The sequence below is a fragment of the Neoarius graeffei genome, chromosome 25 (assembly GCF_027579695.1).
Source record: "Neoarius graeffei isolate fNeoGra1 chromosome 25, fNeoGra1.pri, whole genome shotgun sequence".
NCBI classification, from domain to species: domain Eukaryota; kingdom Metazoa; phylum Chordata; class Actinopteri; order Siluriformes; family Ariidae; genus Neoarius; species Neoarius graeffei.
This window is the reverse complement of record NC_083593.1, coordinates 58,237,788-58,254,265: the sequence shown is the minus strand read 5'-3', so window position 1 is coordinate 58,254,265 and position 16,478 is coordinate 58,237,788. Positions and strand designations below refer to the sequence as shown.

General features: G+C 49.2%; 1 protein-coding gene across 8 annotated transcripts in view; it reads right to left on the bottom strand.

The window, feature by feature from the left end:
- Positions 1-16,478, bottom strand: part of adamts6 (ADAM metallopeptidase with thrombospondin type 1 motif, 6) — a 126,490-nt gene that overhangs the window by 67,904 nt on the left and 42,108 nt on the right. The gene's annotated exons all lie outside the window — the stretch shown is intronic.

The window sequence follows — 16,478 nt, the reverse complement described above, 5'->3', positions numbered from 1 at the left end:
ATTCCATTGATTATATTTGTCTCTATGCTGGAATTAAACCAGTACAGTAGAATCCTCGATAGTGTTTCTGTCACTGAGGAAGCTGGGAGTGGTTTATACTTTACCACTCCACTCTATTCCACTCCACACCACACCATAACGTTCCACTCCACTCCAGTCCACGCTATTCCAATCAATCAATCAATCAATCAATCAATCAATCAATCAATCAATCAATCAATGGTCTTTAATTAAATAAGACACATACACATATTTTACATAACAAATAAGAAGACAAAAAATATACAATAATAAACACTTAAAATTCATAGACACCAATTCTGTGTCCGAAATAACTCACTACTCACTATACAGTGAACTCTATAGTGAGTTCGCCATTTTGTAGTGCTGTCTGAATGTATGGTGAGAATTATTACACCCTATATACTGCACTCACAGAATCCCACAATGCACCATGAAAAGTAGTGTACAACTGATGGGCACTAACCAAGCAATATATCCCATTATGCATTGCGGTCGCGCTGGAAAAAAAGCTGTAAAAGCTGTTTCATTAGAAGCGTTAAGTATTTTAGAGTGAGTTTAGCAGTAGTTTGTTTTTCCTTATCACAACGGGCACAAGACAAATTTATAAGTTGACAAGTAGCTGACACTACTCCACTCCACCCTACACTACTCCACTATTCCATTCCACCCTACCCTACTCCACTCCACTCCACTCTACCCTACCCTACACTACCCCACCCCACTACCCTACTCCACTCCACCCTACACTACTCCACTATTCCATTCCACCCTACCCTACCCTACCCTACTCCACTCCACTCCAGTCCACTATTCCATTCCACCCTACCCTACTCCACTCCACTCTACCCTACACTACTCCACCCCACCCTACACTACACTACACTACACTACCCCACCCCACCCCACTCCACTCCGCTCCACTATTCTACCCCACTCCACTCCACCCTACCCTACCCTACACTACACTATTCTACTCCACCCTACCCTACCCTTTTCTCTGTGCTCTTTTTCTGTTCTCTTTTTCCCTTTTCTGTGCTCTTTTCTCCGTGCTCTCACGGAAGGCGGTCACATTTCTCTCCCTCTCCTCTCCCTTATCTTCCCTGCTTTTGCTTCTCTGTCTCGTCTGTCTATTGTCTATACTTTTGAGAGACTCTCTCCACACTGCTCTCCAAACTAAAAATCATAGACTTGATAAACTGGTCTCTTCACGCAATTGACACAATTTTCTCAACGAGAAGCCTGGGTTCGGGGGAACCAGCCTGTCCTGCCAGAATGTTCGCAGCTGGCTACACGATGGACGCGTGGGAGAGGTGGCGGGTCGTGTGCCTGGCGGTTCTTTCTGTGGAGGACATTGAAGACATCTACCTATTCGGAACCATGATCACAGGACTTTTGCTGATTGGATTAGGCATTGCCCTGGTTTATTGAGGAAATCAGAAAACGGTGACAGCTGTCCAAAGCCCCATAAAGCTGCCCGACATGATTGAAGCGGTGGGCAGAGATGTCGGCACTCAGACTGTGGCTATGGAGAAGCTTTTGGCTTTGCAAAGGAAAATGGATCGATTCAGAGACCAGAATGGACAAACAGAGTAGTTGTGTAAAAGAATGTGTCTACTCGCCCCAAGACCAAACAATCCCAAACTTACTGTATCTGCTTTCGGCTCCCTCAGACAGCACTGGCCTTGGCCAAGGCTGTTGCTGGAACAACAACTCCCCCGAAGATCACTGCGGTGAGGCGCTCTTGCATTCCTTCCCCCACTCTCCACGGTCACTGCTTTTTACCCCCAGTGTGACAAGCGGGTGCATGACCAGCGCCGTCGTGGCTGCAGGAACCGGCTGCTTGCTTGCGCTGGGTTACCTCTACATCTACCTCTACATCTTTTTTCTCCTCCCCTCTTTTCATGTTCTCCGTATTTTTTAATTTTCATCCCTGTCTTCCTGTTCTGTCTACTCCCCCTCTGTCAATTGTATGTATGTGTATATGTAAGGACGGGTTGATGGTTAATTTCACTGGCACTGACTAGTGACAATAAAGGGCTCATTCATACCCTACCCTACCCTACTCCACTCCACTCCACTCCACTCCACCCTACCCTACCCTACTCCACTCCACCCTACCCTACTCCACTATTCTACTCCACTCTACCCTACCCTACTCCACTCCACTACTATTCCACTCAACCCTACCCTACCCTACTCCACTCCACTCCACTCCACTCCACCCTACACTACTCCACTATTCTACTCCACCCTACCCTACCCTACTCCACTCCACTCCACTCCACTCCACACTACTCCACTATTGCATTCCACCCTACCCTACTCCACCCTACCCTACCCTACCCCACTCCACCCTACCCTACCCTACTCCACTCCACCCTACACTATTCATATTTTATTTTATTTATTTATTTTGAGGATAACCCCTTGAGATGTGGCATCTCATTTTCAAGGGGGTCCTAATGACAATACCCTACTCTACACTACGGCATATACCACTCTATACCACCCTACTCCACTCCACTCCCCCACCATACACTACTCCATCATTGCACTCCACTACTCCACTCCACCCTACACTAATCCACTATTCCACTCCACTCCACCCTACCCTACTCCACTCCACCCTACACTATTCCACTCCACTCCACTACTCCACTCCACTCCACTACCCCACTCCACTACTCCACTCCACTATTCCACTCCACCCTACACTACTCCACTATTCCACTCCACCCTACCCTACTCCACTCCACCCTACCCCAACCTACACTACTCCACTATTCTACTCCACCCTACCCTACTCCACTCCACCCTACCCTACTCCACTCCACCCTACCCTACTCCACCCTACCTTACTCCACTCCACTCCACCTTACACTACTCCACTAATCCATTCCACTCAACCCGACCCTATTCCACTCCACTATTCCATTCCACTCAACCCTACCCTATTCCATTCCACTCCACCCTATCCTGCCCTATTCCACTCTACCCCACACTACTCCACTCCACCCTACCCTACACTACTCCACCTTACCCTACTCCACTCCACCCTACACTACTCCACTATTCCACTCCACTCTACCCTACACTACTCCACTCCACCCTACACTACTCCATCATTCCACTCCACTACTCCACTCCAACCTACACTAACCCACTATTCCACCCCACTATTCCACTCCACCCTACACTACTCCATTCCACCCTACTCCACTCCACTCCCCCACCTTACACTACTCCACTCTACACTACTCCACCCTACCCTACTCCACCCTACACTACTCCACTCTACCCTACACTACTCCACACTACTCCACTCCACATGACACCACTCCACCCTACCTTACACTACTCCACTATTCCACTCCACTCCACCCTACCTTACCCTATCCTACACTACTCCACCCTACCCTACACCAATCCACTATTCCACTCCACTCCACCCTACCCTACCCTTCTCCACCCTACCTTACTCTATCCTACTCCACTCTACCCTACCCTTCTCCACCCTACCTTACTCTACCCTACTCCACTCTACCCTACCCTACTCCACTCCACCCTACCCTACACTACTCCACTCCACCCCACCCTACCATACACCACTCCACACTACCCTACCCTACTCCACCCTACACTACTCCACTCCACTCCACTCCACTCCACTCCACTCCACCCTACCCTACCCTACTCCACTCCACCCTACCCTGCTCTACACTGCTCCACTCCACACTACCCTACTCCACCTAACCCTACTCTACTCCACCCTACTCCACTCCACTACCCTACACTACTCCACCCTACCCTACACTACTCCACTTCACCCTACTCTACTCCACCCTACCCTACACTACTCCACTTCACACTACCCTACACTACTCCACACTACCCCACACTACTCCACTCCACCCTACCCTACATGACACCACTCCACCCTACACTACTCCACTATTCCACTCCATTTCTCCACTCCACCCTACACTACTCCACTCCACTACTCCACTCCACCCTACCCTACTCCACTATTCCACTCCACCCTACACTATTCCACTCCACTCCACCCTACCTTACCCTATCCTACACTACTCCACCCTACCCTACACCAATCCACTATTCCACTCCACTCCACCCTACCCTACCCTTCTCCACCCTACCTTACTCTATCCTACTCCACTCTACCCTACCCTTCTCCACCCTACCTTACTCTACCCTACTCCACTCTACCCTACTCCACTCCACCCTACACTACTCCACTCCACTCCACCCCACCCTACCATACACTACTCCACACTACCCTACCCTACTCCACCCTACACTACTCCACTCCACTCCACCCTACCCTACACTACTCCACTCCACCCTACCCTGCTCTACTCTACACTGCTCCACTCCACACTACCCTACTCCACCCAACCCTACTCTACTCCACCCTACTCCACTCTACTACCCTACACTACTCCACCCTACCCTACACTACTCCACTTCACCCTACCCTACTCCACCCTACCCTACTCCACTTCACACTACCCTACACTACTCCACTCCACCCTACCCTACATGACACCACTCCACCCTACACTACTCCACTATTCCACTCCACTTCTCCACTCCACCCTACACTACTCCACTCCACTACTCCACTCCACCCTACCCTACTCCACTATTCCACTCCACCCTACACTATTCCACTCCACTCCACCCTACCTTACCCTATCCTACACTACTCCACCCTACCCTACACCAATCCACTATTCCACTCCACCTTACACTACTCCAATCCACTATTCCACTCCACCCTACACTACTCCACCCTACCCTACCCTTCTCCACCCTATCTTACTCTACCCTACACTACTCCACTCTACCCTACTCCACTCTACCCTACTCCACTCTACTCCACTCCACCCTACCCTACACTACTCTACTCCACCCTACCCTACACTACTCCACTCCACCCTAACCTGCTCTACTCTACACTGCTCCACTCTACCCTACTCCACTCCACACTACCCTACACTACTCCACCCTACCTTACTCCACTCCACCCTACACTACTCCACTCCACCCTACTCCACTACACTCCCCCACCCTACACTACTCCACTCCACCCTACCCTACCCTACTCCACCCTACTCCACTCCATACCACACTACCCTACATTACTCCACACTACCCTACACTACTCCACTCCACCCTACCTTTTTTTTTCCGTTTCTGGTTTCCGGTTGAGAGTATGTTGTGCGCATTCTGGCTGCCGCTTCTCATCGGAGCTTTTTTTTATTTTATTTTCTCTCCTTTTTTTAATTTAATTTTTTTTCTTTTTTCTGTGTTTGATGTTTGTTTGAGTGTTTTTGTCCGCCAGTTGTGGTGTAGCTCCGGACCTAGTTTTGGGCGTTGGTTCCCTCCAGGCCTTGGTTCACTGTGGGTGATGCCTGTGCTCCCAGCTATGGACTGCAGTGAGCTTGTTGCTCATTTTAACATCGTGGTTGTCCAGTGCTCTGTGCTTTAATGCTTGGCGTGATGTTCCGAGCGATGTTGCTTGGTGGCATCACGGCGGCTGTGCAGGCGGTTTGGGACATACCAGCGCTCTGTGTGGCGGTGCTTCTGTGCTCACTTTGTGGATCCATGGTGTGGTGTTCGGGCGAAGTTGCTGGCGGTGTCATGGCGGCTGTGATGGAGATGTGGGACTTGTTTTTGTGTGCCTTTTGGTGGGACTGTGGCTGCTACACCACTGGAATGATATCCTGACCTCTATTTGGTGGACTTTTTTCTTTTCTTTTTTCTGCCTATTATTGTAAAGCGACTGTGGCAGCGGGGGCGTGGTCTAGCATCGGTCTGTGACAGGAGGGCGGAGTCAGGGAAGTTAAGTGGCAGAATCACTATACCTGTTGTTAATTGATGTGTTTGTGTGTCTTCCCAGTGACAGCGCCCTTCTTAAGGAGAGAGAGTGAGAGCAGAGGGACTCTCTCCACAACCAGACGGCTGATGTGTGTGCGTGTTTGCATCTGAAAAGTGCAAAATAAAGAGAGTTTTGTTAAACAGTTCTGTCCTGCTGTCCTTCTGTGCTCCACCCACCTACATGGACCGTTACAGTGGTGCTGAAACCCGGGACCCGAGCACAGAAGACAACAGCCCCATGGAGTCCTCCACCTTCGCCGACCTGATCCACGCCCTCGCCACGGCCCAACAGAGCCAGCACCAGGCGCTGCTCGCCCTCCGAAAGGAGCAAGAACAACGGTTCGAGGCCCTGGTGCTGGCGCAACAGGAAGATCGTTGGGCGTTCCGGCACCTCCTCGCGTCAGCGGGATCCACCAACTCCACCGCCGCGGGCCCTTCCACCCTCACGAAGATGGGCCCGCAGGATGACCCTGAGGCATTCATCACGCTCTTTGAGCAGGTAGCAGAGACCTCGGGGTGGCCGGTGGAACAGCGCGCGGCGTGCCTCCTCCCCCTGCTAACGGGAGAGGCGCAGCTGGCTGCACTACAGCTCCCCGCCGACCGCCGGCTGGCCTACGCGGACCTTCACCAGGCCGTCCTCCAGCGGGTGGGACGCACCCCAGAGCAACAACATCAGCGTTTCCGTGCTCTGCGCTTGGAGGAAGTCGGCCGGCCATTCGCGTTTGGCCAGCAACTCCGGGACGCCTGCTGGCAGTGGTTGAGGGCCGACAGCTGCGACACCGAGGGAGTCATCGACCAGGTGGTACTGGAACAGTTCGTCGCGCGTCTACCAGCGGGAACTGCAGAATGGGTCCAGTGCCACCGCCCGGCGTCGCTGGATCAGACAATCGAGCTGGCGGAGGATCATCTGGCGGCTGTCCCGACAGCAGGACAGCAGACGACCTCTTCTCTTCTCTCCTCTCTCTCTTCCTCCTGTGTCTTCTCCTCGCCCCATTCCCCCACCGCGGAGACAGGGGCCGGCGCCACCTCAGCCGGCCCGCCGCACCCGCGGTGCCCTTCCGTGTCTCCCTTCTTTGTCTGTCTCTCCCCCCCCTCAGGTGAGTGAGCCCCAGAGCACTAGTGCAGAGAGGAAGCCCGGGCCGGTTTGCTGGCGCTGCAGGGAACCGGGCCACCTCCAACAGCAGTGCTCGATAATGGAGGTGGGCGCGGTGGTTCAGATCCCCAATGCTCCAGGAACCACCCTCGATCGGGCCGGAGCGTATCGCATACCGGTGAGTATCCAAGGGGATACATATCAGGCGTTGGTGGATTCTGGCTGTAATCAGACCTCAATCCACCAAAACCTGGTGCAAGACGAGGCATTGGGGGGAGCACAATTGGTGAAGGTGTTGTGTGTGCACGGGGATGTTCACCGCTACCCTTTAGTGTCGGTCCACATTATTTTCAGAGGGGAAAAATTTATAGTGAAGGCGGCGGTTAATCCTCACCTTACCCACTCTTTAATTTTGGGGACTGATTGGCCGGGATTTCGGGGTTTAATGACGCACTTAGTCAAGAGTGGGTCCTGCCATTTGACAGGGGGAGGTCCCGGTGTCGCTTTGGCGGGAGCAGCTGTCACAGAGCCGTCTACGTCATCTCCGCGCCAGAGTGAGGAGCTGCCGGCTCCTCCTCTCTCTATTGGGGAATCCCTCGCGGATTTCCCATTAGAGCAATCGCGAGACGAGACTCTGCGGCATGCTTTTGACCAAGGGAGAGTAATCGATGGTCAAACGCTCCAGCCGAACGCCACCCCGTCCTTCCCCTACTTCGCGATTATGAAGGATAGATTATACCGAGTGACGCAGGACACTCAAACGAAAGAGCAAGTCACGCAGCTTTTAATTCCGAAGAGCCGCCGGGAATTGGTATTCCAGGCGGCTCATTTTAATCCCATGGCTGGACACTTAGGGCAGGATAAAACACTAGCCCGAATAATGACCCGATTCTATTGGCCGGGGATTCGCGGCGATGTCCGTAGGTGGTGTACGGCATGCCGCGAATGCCAGTTAGTAAATCCAGCAGCCATTCCAAAAGCGCCTTTGCGCCCTCTACCGTTAATCGAGACCCCATTCGAAAGAATTGGGATGGATCTCGTCGGGCCATTAGATCGGTCAACACGAGGGTACCGCTTTATATTAGTTCTGGTGGACTATGCAACGCGATACCCAGAAGCAGTGCCTCTTCGCAATATCTCAGCACGCAGTATTGAGGAGGCGCTCTTCCGTGTCATCTCCCGAGTTGGAATCCCGAAAGAGATTCTGACTGATCAAGGCACCTTGTTTATGTCACGAACACTGAATGAACTGTATGGGTTATTAGGTATTAAGCCGATCCGCACCAGCGTTTATCACCCACAAACGGACAGCTTAGTGGAACAGTTTAATCGCACCCTTAAAAACATAATTAAGAAATTTGTAAGTGAGGACACGCGTAACTGGGATAAATGGCTCGAACCCTTGCTCTTTGCAGTGCGAGAGGTCCCCCAAGCCTCCACGGGGTTCTCCCCGTTTGAATTATTATATGGGCATAAGCCGCGCGGCATTTTAGACGTGCTGTGAGAAAATTGGGAGGAGGGACCTTCACCAAGCAAAAATGAAATTCAATACGTTATTGACCTGCGTGCAAAACTCCACACACTCACACAGCTAACCCAGGAGAATTTGCAGCAGGCCCAAGAACGGCAAACCCGCCTGTACAACAAGGGTACGCGCCTTAGAGAGTTTGCACCGGGAGAGAAAGTACTCGTACTGTTGCCCACATCGAGCTCTAAATTAGTCGCCAAGTGGCAAGGACCCTTTGAGGTCACACGGCGAGTCGGGGACGTCGACTATGAGGTGAAGCGAACGGACAGGGGTGGGGCGCTACAGATTTACCACCTCAACCTACTCAAACTCTGGAACGAGGAGGTCCCCGTGGCGTTGGTGTCGGTGGTTCCAGAGAAGGCGGAGCTGGGGCCGGAGGTTCAAAAAGGAACATTAGCATCACGTCCCTCTCCGGTCCCCTGTGGAGACCACCTCTCCCCGACCCAACTCGTGGAGGTTGCCCAGTTGCAGACCGAGTTTTCGGACGTGTTCTCACCCCTGCCCGGCCGCACTAACCTCATAGAGCACCACATTGAGACGCCCCCGGGGGTGGTAGTGCGTAGCCGCCCTTACAGGTTACCCGAACACAAGAAAAAGGTGGTTCGGGAAGAACTTGAGGCCATGCTTGAAATGGGCATCGTCGAGGAGTCCCACAGTGACTGGAGCAGCCTGGTGGTCTTGGTACCCAAGGCCGATGGGTCGGTCCGGTTCTGTGTGGACTATAGAAAAGTCAACGCGGTGTCTAAATTTGATGCGTACCCAATGCCTCGTATTGATGAGTTGCTCGATCGGCTAGGCACGGCTCGTTTTTACTCAACACTGGATTTAACAAAGGGTTATTGGCAGATCCCCTTGACTCCATTATCCCGTGAAAAAACGGCCTTTTCCACACCGTTCGGCTTACACCAATTCGTCACACTTCCTTTTGGGCTGTTTGGGGTGCCTGCTACGTTTCAGCGGCTGATGGACAGGGTCCTCCGCCCCCACGCCACCTATGCGGCCGCGTACTTAGACGATATCATTATTTATAGTAATGACTGGCCGCGGCACCTACAACACCTGAGGGCTGTCCTTAGGTCGCTGAGGCGGGCGGGTCTCACTGCCAACCCGAAGAAGTGTGCGATTGGGCGGGTGGAAGTACGGTATCTGGGCTTCCACTTGGGCAACGGGCAGGTGCGTCCCCAAATTAACAAGACTGCAGCGATTGCGGCCTGCCCGAGGCCCAAGACCAAAAAGGGGGTGAGACAGTTCCTGGGGCTGGCTAGCTATTATCGTAGGTTTATACCTAATTATTCGGACGTCACCAGCCCGCTGACTGATCTGACTAAAAAGGGGGCACCAGATCCGGTCCAGTGGACGGAGCAATGCCAGCGGGCTTTTTCTAAGGTTAAGGCTGCACTGCGTGGGGGGCCACTTTTACACTCCCCTGACTTTTCTCTCCCCTTTATGTTGCAGACGGATGCGTCGGACAGAGGGCTGGGGGCTGTTTTGTCCCAGCAGGTGGAGGGGGAGGATCGCCCCGTCTTGTACATTAGCCGCAAGCTGTCGGTGCGTGAGGGGCGCTACAGTACCATCGAGAAGGAGTGCCTGGCGATCAAGTGGGCGGTCCTCGCCCTCCGGCACTACCTGCTGGGACGCCCTTTCACCCTCTGTTCGGACCACGCGCCCCTCCAGTGGCTCCACCGCATGAAGGATGCCAATGCGCGGATCACCCGTAAGTATCTGGCACTCCAACCCTTTAACTTCAAGGTGATCCACAGGCCGGGGGCGCAGATGGTTGTGGCGGACTTCCTCTCCCGTCAAGGGGGGGGGGGGGGGGGGGAGTCGGCTGCGGGCCGGACGGCTGCCCGGCCTGAGTCGGGCGGTGGGGGTATGTGGCAGCGGGGGCGTGGTCTAGCATCGGTCTGTGACAGGAGGGCGGAGTCAGGGAAGTCAAGTGGCAGAATCACTACACCTGTTGTTAATTGATGTGTTTGTGTGTCTTCCCAGTGACCGCGCCCTTCTTAAGGAGAGAGAGTGAGAGCAGAGGGACTCTCTCCACAACCAGACGGCTGATGTGTGTGCGTGTGTTTGCATCTGAAAAGTGCAAAATAAAGAGAGTTTTGTTAAACAGTTCTGTCCTGCCGTCCTTCTGTGCTCCACCCACCTACATGGACCGTTACAGCGACCTTGGGTTTTGAGAAAGGCGCTATATAAATTGAACATATTATTATTATTATTACACTACTCCACCCTACTCCACTCCACTCCACCCTACCTTACTCCACTCCACCCTACCCTACTCCACTCCACACTACACTATTCCACTCTACCGTACTCTACTCCACTGGTAGTTTGGACCACACTCTTTTTATTTTCTTAAACAAACTGTTCTCCTTTTTTTTCTTGGGCTTGTCACCAGTTTGGCAGACGTTTTTGACAGCACAGCCGTTACTAAAGAATGCCAAATATTTTCTCATTCCCCAAACGGGGCATTTAACACCTCCTAAGAAGTCGAGTCTGATGCAGTTGTTGAGTCAAGCCAAAGGCAGGAGGCCAGAACTCTTTGTTTGACGTCCTCTGTAGCACAAGAGCAAAGACATGGGGCCTGATCTGGAACAAATTAAAGAATCCAAGATGTTCTGGGTTTCATATCGGGCCGACAGAAGCGTGGAGTTTGTTGTATGGATGGATTTAATGTCTATATGTAACCCGTTTTCAGATCAGAAGAAATTAGTGTAAAAGTGAAATCTAAAGTGGTTTTATATTTAATCCTCACTCTGAAGCATCTCAGGAGATTTCTGCTTTATGAATGATACTGCACATAATCTAAAGTGAGTTTATACACGATCAGATGCTATAAAAGCTCTAATTTATCATCTCTGTCAAAACACAAAAACCACTACAACATAAATATCTCAGGCAAATTTATATTTAAAAAAAAATCCTCACCCCGTCTGCAGCACACACACTAAAAAGTGCTTTTGTTTGAATCTGAAACAACACGGCCAAGAATGCAAAGCCAAACCATGCATGTCGTCTCGCCTCCTGCCAAGCTGTCTAAATAATGTACACACTGTGCTGATAATCCAATAAAAGAAAACGAAGCAGCAGGCACGCACACACTGAGACGGGAAAGACGAGGCCTTGAGAATACACTCATTTATTTTTAATGGCAACATGCAATCCAATCATATGTGGGCTCTTAATGTATTAAAACACACACACACACACACACACACACACACACAAGAACACTGAATTGAAAATTTAATTTCAGCTCCTCGCTGTCCTTCTGCTCCTCTCTGATCTTTATGGAAGACATCCAGAGAAGCGTGAGGAGCACTCGCAGGGCTGAGCACAATGAAAACTGTTTACTCTGATTCGGTTACTTTAATTTCCCGACGCGTCCCTCCTGCCATTCCTCATTGTGTCGGATAATAAAATCACAGGGTGAGCTCAGGGGCGGGACCAAACTGTCAATCAAGACATAGTGACCAAACTCAGAAGTGGAACTGAAGCAGAACCGTGTTTTGCTGCCTGTGTTTAATTACACCGAGGTGTCAATGAGTGTGTTAATGTGTGTGTGATGGACTGGTGGGTGTATTCCCAGATCGCACCCAGTGTTCCTGGGACAGACTTTGGATTCACCACCTCCCTGACCAGGATAAACTGCTTACTGAAGATGAATGAATGAATGTTCTTCTTCTTCCTCCTCCTTGTCCAGCACTGTTGCCAGGGCGGGGTCCATGTGGACCCTACTGATCCACATCATATTAATTAGAGCATAGTTTTATACCAGATGCCCTTCCTGCCACAACCCTCCCATTTCTGGGCTTGGGAAACAACCATTCACACCTACGCTCAATTTAGAGTCACCAGTTAACCTAACCTGCATGTCTTTGGACTGTGGGGGAAACCGGAGCACCCGGAGGAAACCCACGCGGACACGGGGAGAACATGCAAACTCCGCACAGAAAGGCCCTCGCCGGTCACGGGGCTCGAACCCAGAACCTTCTTGCTGTGAGGTGACAGTGCTAACCACTACACCACCGTGCTGCACCAATGAATGAACAAACGAACGAATGAATGAATTAATTCATTCATTCATTCCCCAACACTGTGCATGGATTCCAGGTGAGGCAAAGTTTCGTGGAAGTTTAGGTGTGTTGAGAAAATGTAGAAACACTGCTGGATAATGAGGACTGTGCTAACACACTGCGCTAACATACTGCACCAGGAATCTCTAGTCTGCATCATCATCATCATGAAAATTAAAACTTTTACAATGCAAAATAAATCCAACAATTATGAGCTCATCCAGCTGACAGGTAATGAGTTTATGCCATCATGTGTTGTCTGTCGTCGTCCACATTTTACAAAAATCGCTTCTTCTCTCTCAATTCTTCACCGATTTTGATTCTTTCTGGCATGAAGGTAGGGGAACCTAGGGTGCATATAACTTCTACCCAGATTTGCTTCATTACAATTATTAATGAAGTTATGGACTAATTAAGCCTTAATGAGCAGTTCAACAAAAATCGCTTCTTCTCAGTCAGTTCCTTGCCATTTTGGATTCTTTCTGGCAAATAGGTCGACATTCCTAGGGTGGATATCGCTTCTATACAGTGGTGCTTGAAAGTTTGTGAACCCTTTAGAATTTTCTATATTTCTGCATAAATAGGACCTAAAACATCATCAGATTTTCACACAAGTCCTAAAAGTAGATAAAGAGAACCCAGTTAAACAAATGAGACAAAAATATTATACTTGGTCATTTATTTATTGAGGAAAATGATCCAATATTACATATCTGTGAGTGGCAAAAGTATGTGAACCTCTAGGATTAGCAGTTAACTTGAAGGTGAAATTAGAGTCAGGTGTTTTCAATCAATGGGATGACAATCAGGTGTGAGTGGGCACCCTGTTTTATTTAAAGAACAGGGATCTAGCAAAGTCTGATCTTCACAACACATGTTTGTGGAAGTGTATCAAGGCACGAGCAAAGGAGATTTCTGAGGACCTCAGTAAAAGCGTTGTTGATGCTCATCAGGCTGGAAAAGGTTACAAAACCATCTCTAAAGAGTTTAGACTCCACCAACCCACAGTCAGACAGATTGTGTACAAATGGAGACCATTGTTACCCTGCCCAGGAGTGGCCGACCAACAAAGATTACTCCAAGAGCAAGGCGTGTAATAGTCGGCGAGGTCACAAAGGACCCCAGGGTAACTTCTAAGCAACTGAAGGCCTCTCTCACATTGGCTAATGTTAACGTTCATGAGTCCACCATCAGGAGAACACTGAACAACAATGGTGTGCGTGGCCGGGTTGCAAGGAGAAAGCCACTGCTCTCCAAAAAGAACATTGCTGCTCGTCTGCAGTTTGCTAAAGATCACATGGACAAGCCAGAAGGCTATTGGAAAAATATTTTGTGGATGGATGAGACCAAAATAGAACTTTTTGGTTTAAATGAGAAGCGTTATGTTTGGAGAAAGGAAAACACTGCATTCCAGCATAAGAACCTTATCCCATCTGTGAAACATGGTGGTGGTAGTATCATGGTTTGGGCCTGTTTTGCTGCATCTGGGCCAGGACGGCTTGCCATCACTGATGGAACAATGAATTCTGAATTATACCAGCGAATTCTAAAGGAAAATGTCAGGACATCTGTCCATGAACTGAATCTCAAGAGAAGGTGGGTCATGCAGCAAGACAACGACCCTAAGCACACAAGTCGTTCTACCAAAGAATGGTTAAAGAAGAATAAAGTTAATGTTTTGGAATGACCAAGCCAAAGTCCTGACCTTAATCCAATGGAAATGTTGTGGAAGGACCTGAAGCGAGCAGTTCATGTGAGGAAACCCACCAACATCCCAGAGTTGAAGCTGTTCTGTATGGAGGAACGGGCTAAAATTCCTCCAAGCCGGTGTGCAGGACTGATCAACAGTTACCGCAAACGTTTAGTTGCAGTTATTGCTGCACAAGGGGGTCACACCAGATACTGAAAGCAAAGGGTCACATACTTTTGCCACTCACAGATATGTAATATTGGATCATTTTCCTCAATAAATAAATGACCAAGTATAATATTTTTGTCTCATTTGTTTAACTGGGTTCTCTTTATCTACTTTTAGGACTTGTGTGAAAATCTGATGATGTTTTAGGTCATATTTATGCAGAAATATAGAAAATTCTAAAGGGTTCACAAACTTTCAAGCACCACTGTATATAGCTTGTATATAGTGCATATACAACCCCGATTCCAAAAAAGTTGGGACAAAGTACAAATTGTAAATAAAAACGGAATGCAATAATTTAAAAATCTCAAAAACTGATATTGTATTCACAATAGAACATAGACAACATATCAAATGTCAAAAGTGAGACATTTTGAAATTTCATGCCAAATATTGGCTCATTTGAAATTTCATGACAGCAACACATCTCAAAAAAGTTGGGACAGGGGCAATAAGAGGCTGGAAAAGTTAAAGGTACAAAAAAGGAACAGCTGAAGGACTAAAATTGCAACTCATTAGGTCAATTGGCAATAGGTCATTAACATGACTGGGTATAAAAAGAGCATCTTGGAGTGGCAGCGGCTCTCAGAAGTAAAGATGGGAAGAGGATCACCAATCCCCCTAATTCTGCGCCGACAAATAGTGGAGCAATATCAGAAAGGAGTTCGACAGTGTAAAATTGCAAAGAGTTTGAACATATCATCATCTACAGTGCATAATATCATCAAAAGATTCAGAGAATCTGGAAGAATCTCTGTGCGTAAGGGTCAAGGCCGGTAAACCATACTGGGTGCCCGTGATCTTCGGGCCCTTAGACGGCACTGCATCACATACAGGCATGCTTCTGTATTGGAAATCACAAAATGGGCTCAGGAATATTTCCAGAGAACATTATCTGTGAACACAATTCACCGTGCCATCCGCCGTCGCCAGCTAAAACTCTATAGTTCAAAGAAGAAGCCGTAGCTAAACATGATCCAGAAGCACAGACGTCTTCTCTGGGCCAAGGCTCATTTAAAATGGACTGTGGCAAAGTGGAAAACTGTTCTGTGGTCAGACGAATCAAAATGTGAAGTTCTTTATGGAAATCAGGGACGCCGTGTCATTCGGACTAAAGAGGAGAAGGACGACCCGAGTTGTTATCAGCGCTCAGTTCAGAAGCCTGCATCTCTGATGGTATGGGATTGCATTAGTGCGTGTGGCATGGGCAGCTTACACATCTGGAAAGACATCATCAATGCTGAAAGGTATATCCAGGTTCTAGAGCAACATATGCTCCCATCCAGACGACGTCTCTTTCAGGGAAGACCTTGCATTTTCCAACATGACAATGCCAAACCACATACTGCATCAATTACAGCATCATGGCTGCGTAGAAGAAGGGTCCGGGTACTGAACTGGCCAGCCTGCAGTCCAGATCTTTCACCCATAGAAAACATTTGGCGCATCATAAAACGGAAGATACGACAAAAAAGACCTAAGACAGTTGAGCAACTAGAATCCTACATTAGACAAGAATGGGTTAACATTCCTATCCCTAAACTTGAGCAACTTGTCTCCTCAGTCCCCAGACGTTTACAGACTGTTGTAAAGAGAAAAGGGGATGTCTCACAGTGGGAAACATGGCCTTGTCCCAACTTTTTTGAGATGTGTTGTTGTCATGAAATTTAAAATCACCTAATTTTTCTCTTTAAATGATACATTTTCTCAGTTTAAACATTTGATATGTCATCTATGTTCTATTCTGAATAAAATATGGAATTTTGAAACTTCCACATCATTGCATTCCGTTTTTATTTACAATTTGTACTTTGTCCCAACTTTTTTGGAATCGGGGTTGTAGCTCGCAACATTTATTGCACAAGATGGCCCACTTTAGATCGTTCCTTCTGGATTAGGCGGGGCCGGAGTGAGCTACATTGTCATTGACGGTCT